The sequence below is a fragment of the Capsicum annuum genome, unplaced genomic scaffold (genome assembly GCF_002878395.1).
Source record: "Capsicum annuum cultivar UCD-10X-F1 unplaced genomic scaffold, UCD10Xv1.1 ctg3718, whole genome shotgun sequence".
NCBI classification, from domain to species: Eukaryota; Viridiplantae; Streptophyta; class Magnoliopsida; order Solanales; family Solanaceae; genus Capsicum; species Capsicum annuum.
Window position 1 is genome coordinate 7,694 of NW_025844216.1, and position 14,363 is coordinate 22,056.

The 14,363-nt window shown below is 38.2% G+C and overlaps 1 non-coding gene across 1 annotated transcript; it reads left to right on the plus strand.

Moving 5' to 3' along the window:
* The first annotated feature begins 284 nt into the window (after positions 1-284).
* On the plus strand, positions 285-371 carry LOC124891554. Its single transcript, XR_007049739.1, has one exon. It is a non-coding gene; the product is annotated as a small nucleolar RNA Z196/R39/R59 family (small nucleolar RNA).
* The last annotated feature ends 13,992 nt before the right edge of the window (positions 372-14,363 follow it).

Here is a 14,363-nt window from a genome sequence, read left to right on the forward strand (position 1 = left end):
CCCTTCCTCGAACGAAAAGTTATACTATGAGGCCGTTTGACCATAAGAAATATTTTCTTTTTTTCGGAAAAATTTTTCACTTTATTAAAGTTGTGGTGTTTATCCATGAAAATTTCAAAAATTATTCCGAAATTATTTTCTGAAAAGTGAAAACAGCTTTTTGTTGTTTTCACTAGTTTCCAACTCCAATTCCAACTTTTATTATTATTACATATAACCCCAATTTTTAAATTTTTACATGAAGCCCTCATAATGTTTAAAAATTTTAAGTGTTTAGTCACTAATGCAATCAATGATGATTTTTTTTTTTCATAATTGTTGATTGAACGTGATTAACACAAAAATATCACCATCTTTCGGCTTAGATTGCATGTAAGATATTTTTGCATTATCTTTCTTCAATTTTGTTTCAACTCTATCTTTCTTCAATTTTTGCATTTTTACATTATCTTTCTTCAATTTTTGCATTTCGGCTGATTGAACATTTTTGGATTATCTTTCTTCAATTTTGTTTCAACGGCTTGAGTTAATTCTTGCAATTGGAAAAACTGAAAAGTTATTTGAGAACAAGTGAGGACCTAGTGAAAACCCAAATCAAAAAATAAACGATGCGTCTAATAATGCGTCTTAACAAATGATCCAAATCAACGATTCTATCTCCTGTAGTTCTGATGCTTGTTAAGAGAGTCATTAGTTATCAATCTTTGTTCTCGGGTGTTATTTTCTTCGTTAATGCAAACTTAGTTTGAGTAATAGAAGTTTCTATATATAAGAATCACATTTGGTTGTATGTTAGTAGGTAAATTAGTAGTTGGGTGATTTTGATAGTTTTAAAAAGTTGAGAGCATAAAATCATATTTAAAAAAGATTTTTCAAAAGTCTAAAAAAAAAAAATTCAAAAAGACATGGTCAAACACAACTTCAACTCCAATTTCAACTCCAACTTCAACTTCAACTTCAAAATTTTTTAGTTTTCATGGCCAAACGGCCACTATATATATAATACATCATACAAAATATATACATTAAAAATTATTTTTCAACGAAATTTCTGGCTTCAATATTGCCACCGCCTCGAAGGCCATTCAAAATGGATGAAAGGAAAATGTTAAACAATAGCAATACTTTCCTCAAAACATATCATACACACACATAGTCTAGCCGGCATAAATGAGTACAATCGTGCATATACATACATACACTAACCATCATACATACATAGAGTATAAAATAAAAAAAATATTTTTTGTATAATAATTTTAAGAAAAAATAGCATAAACATACACCATAACTTATATATATAGGCCAAATTCATCGATATCCCCTTAAAGTTGTCCCGAAAATTCACTTAGGCTCCTAAACTAAGGCTTGTACCTATCAGACCCCTAAACCCCCGAATTTTATTTCAATTGAACATTTTTTCCCTAATCAGCAATAGACATGGAGTGTGTGTAATACACTCGCCTGGCGTGGAAAAAAATAACCAATAAAATGATGACATGTGGCAAATGGACCAAAATCTAACTATAAAAATGAGTTTTCAAATTTAAAAATAAAATTTATTTTCAATTCTTAATAATTCAAAAAAATTAAAAATTAAAAGGCAAATCCCTACCCACCCTCTCCCTCCCCAAACCTACCTCTCCTTTTTCTTCTTCATTTTTCTCACTGCCATCAGCAAAGGTATTTCTTTTTTCATCTTTTTTTTTGTTGTTGGTTGATTTAATTGGTTTAATTTGTTTTCATTCAGTAAAATCAAGCAATGGTGCTGGTAGTGGTCCACGTAGTTCTTTCCATGTTGTTGAGCTTGTCCTTCAATGGCTTCTTTTTATTTTATTTAGCTTTGTTATGAGTTTAGAAGACGAAGAAGATGACAAGAAAGAAAGATTGAGAGGACACAAATTAATTCTATTGAGTATTGAATTTTTTGATATAATTTTTAATAAGTTTTGTGGGTTTATATTTTATTTTGAGTAGTGATGTTTGCTCGGCTGTGATCGAAAATGGAGATGACAAACGCCTTTTAATTTCTACATTTCTATATTCGAAAATCATTTTTGGATTCTGATTTTGGAGAATAATGTTATCATTTGCTTTTGTTGGGAAGACGATGATGACGGAAAGTGTGGGGATTGGCGATGAACTTGGGGATAGGGTGAGGACGATGATGAGCAGGGGTAAGGTGAGGACGACGATGATGACGGGAAGGGTGGGGGTGAGGAAGACGATGAAGACGGGAAGGGTGGGGTGAGGACGACAATGAAGGGGGGTGTGGGGGGTTCTTTTCTTTTTTCTTTTTTAATTAAGAAATTATAATAATTAAAAATTATATTAATAAAATAATTTAAATATAATTTTTTTAATTTAAAAATAAGTAAAATATTTTTTTCTACTATTCACGCGCCCAAGGAGAGTGTGTTACACTCTCCTTGCAAATCAGCATTTTGTGTCTGATAGGTATTAATTTTAACTCTTGAGCTGACTGATAGGTACAAGCCTTAGTTTAGGGATCTAAGTGAATTTTTGAGACAAGTTTGAGGTCCTATCAATGGGTTTGGCCTATATATACATATATATAGAACTAATTATGTATCTGTCCAAAATCAGAAAAAATATATTGGGAGCTAATAACGTATCTTTACAAAGGAAAAATGTATCTTCATTGGATGTATTTTATTTTCGACAAATCCAAAATCAAAAAAAATGTATCAAAAGCTAATTATGTATCTTGTATGTGACGCTCCGCGTCACTACCCATTAAATTCCTCACATTTTGGGCATGTTTCTGAGCAATTCTGGTGCGTTTTTGAGTTTGACGGGGCTCCCGCAATGTCAATTGATGTAGAAAATGTTCCACCACCTTTGGGAGGTCAAATTACACGCATGGGACATATTAATGAGGCTTTGGAGCCTTGTCCAGCTGCTGGACAGAAAAGAGAGCAACATAACAGTGGCATCTCACAAAGTTGCATGGCTTGCATGGCCGAATATGGAAAGGTTGACTAGCATTTTTGTAGTCACTTATATAGGTCCTTTTCTTGCATTTATTGTGTCCTTTGATGTTGGAACCTTGAAGTTTTGATGAATGACAATATGAATGAAACACGTTGTATTTGATTCAAATACTTGATGATAAGGGAAAGCAGGTTGAGTTGAAAAAGGAGTCCTATGTGAAGAAGGAGTTTCACTTCTAAGCATATCCTTAAGAGTACAATGTGTGGAAGGAGAAAGATTCTGAAAATTAAAGAATTCAAAAGAGTTGGAGTTTTACCACAACACTAAGGAGACAAGAGTTGAAATTGAAGAAGGAGTCTCACTTGAAGTAGAACTCTATGCAATGACAGTTCTAATTAAAGTAGGAGTTTGAAATAAAGAATGACTCTTTGGAGAGTTGTGCTTAAATAAAAGATGCATCAGCCAAAATAATTCACGCACTTAAAAAAGCAGAAAAGCTCAATCGACAGATTGACTTCTCGAAGTGCTACTCAATCACTGAAGAAACACATTGAAGAACCTGGTCCTCAGTATAGAATCCAGCTAAGAGTTTTATCGTTGATTTTTAGAGTTGTTCATTGTGTTTGAGCTATTCATGTAATAGTAGTTTCAGTGTATTATAAACTGAATTAGGATCTAGTCTTCGAGTTGAGGAAAACTCATAAACTTTGGGAACACATACCTTGGGAGGTGTGTGTGTAGTTAGGAATTAGAGTTTATAATTCCTAGTTGTTGAGTTATAGGAATTAGAGTTTATAATTCCTATTTGTTGATTTATAGGAATTAGAGTTTATAATTCCTATTTGTTGGTTACAAGAGTTTTGTAATCAGTCATTGTTGAGGCTCAGAGTTTTTAGTGAAGTTGGGGTTAAATCCTATAAAGGTGAAGGTCGTGGTTTTTACACCTTTTAAGCCGAGTGTTTTTCACGTAAAAATCATTGTGTTATTTACTTTCTGTTTACTGCTTCCTTGAAACATGTCAGCGGAACACGTCAGGCAACACGTTCCATCGATAAGCAAAAGTTAGGCAAAAATAAGAAAATCAGTAGGGCACGAATTCTTAACACTTGACTTTGGGACTTTAAATATATCTTGTAAGCCCTCTTGGGAATCATCCATAAAACTCATAGAGTTAAGGAAATATACCAAAAAATTGGCTCTTCGGGCCTCCCAAAACATTGTCTTTCCTTTATTGTTTTCCCTTATGAGTTTGTGTGAATGTTCATAGATTCTTGGGGACTATTTTAGCATGGTTTAGGACTGAGTTTAGCATTGATCTAAAGAGTGTTAAGTTGTCCACACACGGCTAAAAATAGGCCCGTGAAAAGTGGTATCAGAGCATCTCTTTAAACATGGGATACGACGGAGACGAAGAGGTTCACGGCAGAGATAATTTGGGAAAAACAAAGAGCAAGAAACGTGATAAGAGTAGGAACAAGGATGAGGCTCAAATTCCAACAAGTGAGGCTGTTACAAATATTAAATATGGAGAGGGTTCCGCATCCGGCTCTCTTGATGAGAGAACCGTTAGCACGGATGTTAGCATCCTTGAGAAGGCTGCTCTTGAAGGGCTGGACGAATTCAAAGCTGTCTTGTCCGAGCAAAGTGAAGAGCACAAGGAGGGGCTGACTAACTTAGAACTCAAGTTCATAGAAGCGTTATTGGTACTACACGAGGAGTTTGAGTCAAAACTATCCGCGATGATATTGGGGTAGTCCACTTTGCAGGAAGAAGTTGCTGATTTGAAGCAACAACTGGAAGCAGCCCATTTTCAAGGAAATCATGGTTCCGTGACTTACCATGATGTTCGTATTGAGGCGCCTAAACCCAACGTGTTTAAGGGTGATAGGAATGCTCAAGATGTTGAGAACTTTATATGGCAATTGGAGTCATACTTTGAGTATGTCAAATTTGTTGATGGGGCAGCGAGGATCCGGATTACAACTATGTACTTTAGTGACATCGCAATGTTATGGTGGCGTAGAAAAAAGGTGGACATAGAGAAGGGTCTTTGCACCATTGTTGATTGGGATCAGTTTAAGGATGAATTGAAGGAAAAATTCTACCCTCAAAATATTGTCGATGAAGCCCGACGAAAATTGAGGGAACTTAAGCAAACTTCCTCAATCCACAACTATGTGAGGAAGTTTACAAAACTCTCACTGCTCGTAACAAGTTTCAGCAGTGAGGACTTGCTGTTTTTCTTCTTGGATGGCCTCCAAAATTGGGCCAAACAAGAGTTGAGGAGATAAAATGTCAAGACCGTGGATGAGGCCATTAAGGTGGCGAAATCCTTAACTGATTTTCATGCCGATTATGCCAAAGAGAAGGATAATCGGAACAAGCCCGTTGCTGCCAAAAGAGATCATGGAGATAAGGGCAAAGACAAGTTTGTTCCCAACAAAAATTGCAATTTCAAAGGCGAACGCAACCAGCCATCGTTGTTCTGCAAGAACTACTAGGAGAAGAAGAAAAGTGTAGCTAACCGCGATAGCGGCTGCTACCTTTGCGGGGATACGTATCACTTTGTGAGATCTTGTCCTTCATTGAGTAATCTAGGATCGATGATTTCAGCAACACGGAAGGAGCAAGCTAGTGCGCAAGTCGATGGTTCCGGGGAGCAAGAAGCATAAGCTGCCAATCCGGAGACAGGAAAGGGACAAGCTGTGAGTTTGTTCAACCACATGGCTTTGTTCAATCACATGACGCTTGCATCTCTTTCTACAAAGAAGCTTAGCGTTAGACCTCGAGAGTCATTATTTATTTAAGGGGAAGTGAATGGGCGAGCAGTCCGCATTATGGCGGACACCGGAGCAACCCATAACTTTGTTACGGAGGAAAAGAAAAAAGAACTTGGCCTTGAATTTGTGACCAACGATTCAATATTGAAGATCGTTAATTATCTCCCTACCAATGTCAATGGTCTCGCTCCTCTGGTGAGTCTCACCTTGGGAGGTTGGAAGGGAGAAACGAATTTTGATTGTCCAGATGGATGTCTTTGATATTGTTTTGGGGCTGGACTTTTGGTATGAATTAATGCGTTTATTTTGCCATATCTCAACCAGCTAGCCATTTGTGAAATGGGTGGTTCTTGTATTATTCCACTTATTCATGTCGCTCAAAGTGGCACACGTTTGTCGGCGATGCAGCTTGTTAAAGATTTCAAGAAAGGGGAACTATTAAGGCATGAGGAGTTTTAATGATAGACATGTGAATGAAACGTGTTGAAGAAGTTGGTCCATTCAAGGTGAAATATTCTAGCTGGTACAGGAGTTTGGATGATGTGATTCTGCGTTCAAGACAAGCATTGATAACATTAATTATATTAGAAGCTGAGTCAAATCAGACAAGAAGTCTTGAAGAAGCTAAGTTGATCAAGGAGTTCAGTAAGAAGAGGATTTGAAGTAAAAGAGTTCTATCAAATCTAGGAGAGGTGAGGCGGCAGCAAAAGGAAAAAGAGTTAACCGATAGAGTTCTACTGGAGAAAGAATTGAACATAAAAAGGACTCTATCACAGGTTGGCTTAAAGACAACAAACGTGACTCAAAACCAGCACTCACACATGCACTAAAAAGTTAATCAACAATCAGCATATCAGTTTATATATTTGAAGAAGAACCTAGTCTCTTACTTAGCAGGTCATAAACTGTGTAACGGTTAGGTTCTTGTATTGTAATGAGTCATTAATTCTAGTCTCAGTAATTTATAAACTGAGTTAGGAGTTATTGTCTTCAAGTTTGGGAACTCGAAGATTTAGAAACACTTATCTTGGGAAGATTAGTGTTTTTGTAGTGATAGGAGTTATAAGTTTTAATTCCTAGGTTACAAGAACTCTTGTAATTTTGTTGATTGTTGAGGCTCAAGTATTTTAGTAAAGTTGGGTTAAATCCTGTAGAGGTACAGGTCGTAGTTTTTTCATCTTTCTTGAGCCGGGTGTTTTTCATGTAAAAACATTGTGTTCAGTTTACTTCTGTGAACCATGTTTACATACTTATTCCACAGATAGGCAATAAATATGCTTATGACTCGTGAGTTTGCCAAACTCATAAGTTATGAATTTGAGATGAGCATAATGGGAGCGCTAAATTACTTTTTAAGCTTGCAAATAGAGCAGTCAGCTTTAGGAACAATGATTCATCAACAGAAGTATGTCAAAGAGCTTCTCAAGAAATTCTTCATGGAAGAGGCAAAAGAGATAAGTACTCATATTGCTACTGCCACAAAGCTGAACTTGGATAAAACGGGTTCTGAAGTAGAGCAAAAGATGTATCAAGGTATGATAGGGTCATTATTGTACTTCACAGCAAGCAGGCCTGACATTGTGTTCAGTGTAGTGCTATGTGCCAGGTTTCAAGCTAAGCCAAAAGAATCACATTCAAAGTCTGTAAAAAAAATCTTCAGATACTTAAAAGGAACTAGTGATCTTGGCTTGTGGTATCCCAAAGGTAGTAACTTTAATTTGGTAGGATACTCTGATGTTGATTATGCAGGATATCTGCTGGACAGGAAAAGCACTACAGGTATGGCATACTTCTTGGGATCATGTTTGATTACCTGGTCCACAAAGAAGCAAAATTCAGTAGCTTTGTCTAATGTTGAGGCTGAATACGTTGCTGCTAGGTCATGCTGTGCTCAGTTGTTGTGGATCAAACAAAAACTCTTGGATTTTGGGGTAGATGTAGGTTGTGTTCCCATTTTTTGTGATAACACAAGTCTATAAACATAGCCAAAAACCCTATCCAACACAAGAGAACTAAGCATGTTGATATTCGCCATCACTTTCTTAGAGATAATGTTGAAAAAGCAAATATATCAATTATGTTTTGTTCAACTAAGGAACAAATTGCTGACATATTTACTAAGGCCTTGAGTAGAGAACACTTTGAAAATAAATAGGTTAGCATTAGGGATGATTAAAATTGTATAAATCTCCCTTAGTGATTGACTAGAACATGCTATGCCTTAGAGAGTGTTGATTAATTCAGTCTTATACATTTAGTTATGTATCCTAATTCCAAGATTTTAAAGCAAAGTGGTATAATTATGTGTTGTTTTTGTAGATAGACTGGATCATTAAGGCAAAAGTGGTCATGGACTAATCAGAACACAAGGTATGATTATTTTTTTCCATAATAGCATTAAGAGAAATAGGTTATCTACATGGTTCACTCTGTCATGATTAAAACCACCAAAACCCAACAGTCCTCTTCTTCGAAAGGCTGACAGACCTTTCCCATCAGTACAGAACTTCCACATCAGCACGTTTCTTCATATCACAATCCCCTCATGTTTCAACTTTCTTCTCATTCTTCTTAAATACGCATTTTGTTTTCTCTTCCATCTCCACTTCTTTTTTTTTCAACCTCTAAAAATCCAACAAGCTATGGCATCTTTCTCATCCTCTCCTTCCACTACAAAATCTGAAACAAATCCTTCAACCCAAATTATTCTTCACCCAAACATTACTTTACCTTTACTTATCCAAGCCCAAATCCCTCTCAAGTTATCTGATTTTCCATTGTTTAAAACTCTACCACAACCCTTTTCTCACTCCTTTTTCAAACCCTCACTTTTTTCAAAACCCTTACCATTACCTGTGGTTCCCCTTCAGATCCTTGATCACGATGACATTCCCATTGCTGATCTTATCCCTAGACGGTCATGATCAACTCTGAAACAAAAACCATCTTCTGTCACCATTGATGTTGATGTCGATACTCAGGTATAATTTTCTCCCGTCATCCATTTACCTCAAACTCCATATACTTGGGGAAGGAAACAATGAGAAGATACTTCTTTGGAAGAGGAACTTAGGGCAAGTAAAAAGAAATGGGTAGTGTCTACTACTTCTCCTCCCCTACGTGAGCCCTCTCCTGATATTCTCCTTCGCTCCAAAAAAAAATCAAGAATATCCTAGCCAAACCCTCAAAGCCCTCCTTCTCTCGTAAACAGACCTCCCCTTCCTCTCCCACACCCTCCTCATCCTCAAAATCCACTGTCAAAGTTTGTACTGTCAAAGTCTCTACTGGTCAAGGATCATCCTCCTCTAAAGTTTCTCCAAAATCTACTTCACATCCCAAGAAACAAGTTTCTAAACCTGGTTCTTCTGACCCATCTAACTTAGATTCAGACTATCTTTCTGATACTCCTCCTGTTCCTCTTACTTCCATTGATTCTGATGATGATATTCATGTCGATACTACTTTTGATAAAGCTTCTCAGTCAGACCATGTTCTGCACTTTCAGAAATGAAAGATGGCTAGAGAAAGAGTTGTCACTAGTTTTAGGGGTCCTGATATGGATACTTTAGTTTCAAAACTGATAGCTCAGGGGTGGTCATACTTGTTTCTTCAAGGTGATCACCAGATAAGGTTTGGTAAAAATGAGGTGTATGAGTTTTATACCAATGGAGTTGCAATTGGGGAAATAATCTCAACCACTGCTCATGGGAAAACCATCAATCTTTATCCTGCTGATCTGGGCAGAATTCTCAGTGTTTCTACTGGAGGATGAAGTCATTATGTGAAGGGATCTTGACCGCCTCTTGATAATCTTCCATCAGCTCTTGATATCTATAGAAAATTCTCTGGGAATCCTCTTTTTTATTCTCATCGTAGGGTCATGAAAAATGAGATGTCCCCTTTCTATCAATCTTATTTTGATATGGTTCACAAAATGATCTTGCCTAGACAGAAAAGACGCACAGTTGCAAGTTTTCCTTATCTTACCTTGATGAAACTATTGGATTCTGAGATTCCAACAGACCTTCCTCTATTCATCATTAAGCATATACAAAGGGTACTTGTCAAAGATACAAATGGGCATGCTCTGCCCTACCAGTTCTGGCTTGCATCTATTTTTGATCATTTTTATGTACCTATCAAAGTATGGTCCTTGCAGATGACTAAGGATGTGATCGGACAACTGAACCATGCTAGGTTATCTGCTGCCATGAGACAAGGTGACAACCCTATGCAGAAGTTGTGAAATGCCTTAGAGGCAAAGCAGGGTGAGCTGAAGGGTGCATAGGCTGCATTGGTGGCTGCCCAGGCTGTTCATGAAGATGAAAAGAGGGTTCTTAAACCTAAAATTACATCTCTCACAGCAATCTTGGATAAGGAACGAGCTGAAAATGCTGATATCATAAGAAAGTTGACCACTCTTATCTCCTGCACCTCCTTCAATTAAAACCCTTCTTCATCCCTTAGGCCTATTCACTATGTTGTTCTTCTGTTTAACTTGTTTCTCTTTTTGTTTTACTGGGTAACAATAATTGTATCTGTTTTTTTTTTTGTGCATGAAATGGACCTCTTTTGCTTCACTTGATCTACTTCTGGTTAATTAAATGCATAGTTATCTCTTGCTCTGAGTCTTGCTTGTTTTAGTGATAGCCCCAGTGGCCATGAATTATTAAATAATTTTCACTTGATGGCTCAGCTTTTCAATGTTGTCAAAAGGGGAAAGAACATATTATACAATGCTTATAACTCAATTGGACTAACCTGTTTCATTCTATTGTGATTCTGTTATTAATTCCTTCTTGAGTATGTCAGGATTCTGTAATATTGAAGCTACTATGTTTGCCATCATCAAAAAGGGGGAATTTGTTAAGGCATGAGGAGTTTTGATGATAGACATGTGAATGAAACACATTAAAGAAGCTAGTCCATTCAAGGTGAAATAGTCTAGCTGGCACAGGAGTTTGGATGATGTAATTCTGCGTTCAAGACAAGCATAGATAACATTGATTACATCAGAACCTGAGTCAGATCAGACAAGAAGTCTTGAAGAATTTAAGTTGATGAAGGATTCAGTAAGAAGAGGATTTGAAGTAAAAGAGTTCTATCAAATCTAGGAGAGGTGAGGCGGTAGCAAAAGGAAAAAAAAGTTAACTGATAGAGTTCTACTGGAGAAGGAATTAAACATCAAAAAGGACTCTATCACAGGTTAGCTTAAAGACATCAAACGTGACTCAAAGCCAGCACTCACACATGCACTGAAAATTTAATCAACAATCAGCATATCAGTTCACATACTTGAAGAAGAACCTAGTCTCTTACTTAGCAGGTCATAAACTGTGTAGCAGTTAGGTTCTTGTATTGTAATGAGTCATTGATTCTAGTCTCAGTAATCTATAAACAGAGTTAGGAGTTGTTGTCTTCAAGTTTGGGAACTCGAAGATTTGGGAACACTTATCTTGGGAAGATTAGTGTTTTTGTAGTGATAGGAGTTAGAAGTTTTAATCTCTAGGTTACAAGAACTCTTGTAATTTTGTTGATTGTTGAGGCTCAAGTATTTTAGTGAAGTTGGGTTAAATCCTGTAGAGGTATAGGTCATGGTTTTTTCACCTTTCTTGAGTCGGGTGTTTTCCACGTAAAAACCCTGTGTTTAGTTTACTTCTGTAAACCACGTTTACATACTTGTTCCACATATAGGCAATTACTAGGATGCGTACTCTAACACGAACCAACCTTTCTTGCGACATTGATGGAAATTGTGGGCTGCCAAGAAGCTGAATTATTGCCTTCATGTGTCCAACGTGTTCTTGAAGAGAACAAGGATCTAATGCCGGAGGAGCTGCCAAAACGGTTACCTCCACGAAGGGAAGTTGATCACCAAATTAAGTTGGCTTCCGAGGCGAAGCCACCAGCTATGACCCCTTATCGAATGTCGCCTCCAAAACTTGAAGAACTGAGGAAACAACTTAAGGAGTTGCTGGAATCAGGTCACATCCGTCCATCTAAGGCACCCTTTGGAGCTTCGATTTTGTTCCAAAAGAAGAAGGAAGGGACGTTGCGGTTGTGTATTGATTACCGTGCTCTTAACAAAGTCACGGTGAAAAACAAATATCTGATTCCTTTGATTGCTGATTTGTTTGATCGCTTGGGGCAAGCCAAATTATTCACAAAGATGGATTTGAGGAAGGTCTGTTATCAAGTTCGCATAGCTGAAGGAGATGAAGCCAAGACGAATTGTGTGACTCGTTATGGGTCCTTTAAGTGGCTGGTCATTCCTTTTGGATTGACCAACGCACCAGCCACGTTTTGCACCCTAATGAACAAGATTTTCCAGCCATACTTGGATCAATTCGTGGTCATATACCTGGACGACATTGTTGTTTATAGTAGCTCAATGGAGGAGCACGTTAGACACCTTCAACTAGCGTTTAATGTGCTGCGAGAAAATGAGCTATGCATCAAGAGAGAGAAGTGCACATTTGCTCAGCCAAAGGTGAAATTCTTGGGTCATACAATCAGTCAAGGGCAGATTCGGATGGATAGCGACAAGGTTGAAGCAATTTGAGATTAGGAGGCTCCAACGAAGGTGCCCGAATTAAGGTCCTTCCTTGACGTTGCCAATTATTACCGAAGATTTATTCTTGGATACTAGGATATTGTTGCTCTACTCACGGATTTATTGAAGAAAAACAGTGTTTGGGAGTGGAATAGTTCGTGTCAAGAGGAATTCGACAACCTCAAGGCAGCCATCATCAAAGAACCAATTTTGGCTTTACCGCATTTCATAAAACTGTTTGAGGTGCAAACGGATGCATCTGATTTTGCTATTGGTGGTGTCCTAATGCAGGAGGGCCACCCGATAGCATTCAAAAGCAAAAAATTGAATGATGCAGGGCGGCGCTATACAGTCCACGAAAGGAAGATGACGGTCATTGTCCATTGCCTAAGGATATGGTGTCATTATTTGTTGGGAGCTCACTTCATCGTTAAGACGGACAATGTAGCCACCAGATACTTCCAATCCCAAAATAAACTCTTACCAAAGCAGGCTCGATGGTAAGATTTCTTGGTGGAATTTGATTACTCATTGGAGTATAAACCAGGGAAAGCAAATGTTGTGGCCAACGCATTAAGTCGCAAGGCTATTTTGGTGACACTTTTGAGTACTACCAGTTGTAGCACACTGGAAACTATCAAAGAGGGGATGGAACATGATCCCGTTGCCAAACAACTTATTGCATTGGCTCGCCAAGGTAAGACCCAAAAGTTTTAGGAAGAGGAGGGACTGTTTTACACCACCGGAAGGAGAGTGTATGTGCCTAGATGGAAAAATCTTAGGCATTTATTGATCAAGGAAGGCCATGACACGACGTGGGTTGGTCATCCGAGGAAGAAATGCACTATGGCGTTGTTAGAAGCTGCTTATTATTTGCCTCAAATGAGGGACGATGTCGAGGTGTATGTCCACACTTGCCTTGTTTTACCAACAAGACAAGGTAGAGCACAAGGCACTGGAAGATAACTTGAGTCGCTGCCCGTCGCGGAGAAGCCATGGGATAGAGTAACCATGGATTTTATTACATGTTTTCCAAACTCAGAAGGTTATGTCACGATCATGGTGGTCGTAGATTGTTTTTCAAAGTACGCAACTTTGACGGCTGTCACGTCTAGTTGCAAAGCCAAGGAGGCAGCCCAGCTGTTTCTAAAGGATGTTGTAAAACTTTGGGGCGTACCTAGGTACATCATTAGCGACCGAGACCCTCATTTTATGGGTGCATTTTGAAAGGAGTTGTTCAGCTTATTGGGCTTCGAATTGCACTTTTTGACCAGCTATCATCCGCAAACCGACGAATAAACAGAGCGGGTAAATGGGCTTCTCGAGTGTTACTTGAGGCACTTTGTTAGTGCCAACCAAAAAGATTGGGAAAAGTTGCTTGATACGGCCCAATTATCATACAACTTGCAGCGAAGTGAGGCTACGGGACGTAGCCCATTTGAACTTGTTATGGGGCAGCAACCAAACACACCGCATTCCTTGTCGGTTAATGTTGGAATGTGAAATTCGGGTGCTTATCATATGGCCAAGTCTTGGGAGGAGAAATTCGACATGGCAAGGTCATATCTTGATAAAGAAGCCCGTAAAATGAAGAAATTTGTTGATCGCAAGCGACGTCCAGTCCATTATCGGATTGGAGACAAACTGATGGTCAAGCTCAATCCGAGGCAATTCAAGTCATTGAGGAGCGTCAATCAAAGTCTAATCTGACGTTATGAGGGGCCTTTTGAGATTGCTTCCAAGGTAGGAAAAATCTTGTACAAACTATATATGCCTTCTCATTTAAAGATTTACCACGTCTTCCATGCGAGTCAATTAAAACTGTACTTTGAAGACAAGGAAGACATGGAGTGGGGTAAGTCTAACCGAGCTCACATATTCATGATGCCCGCTGCCATGGATATGCAAATTGAGGAAATCATTGATCATCAATTGGTTCGAGGCAAGGGTTGGGGCAATTCGAACGCCCAATTCCAAGTCCATTGGAAGGGCCAATCGCCGGAGGAGGAGGCATGGGAAAAATATGAGGACTTATGGCAGTTCAAGGAACAAGTCCACAGATATTTGCACCTATG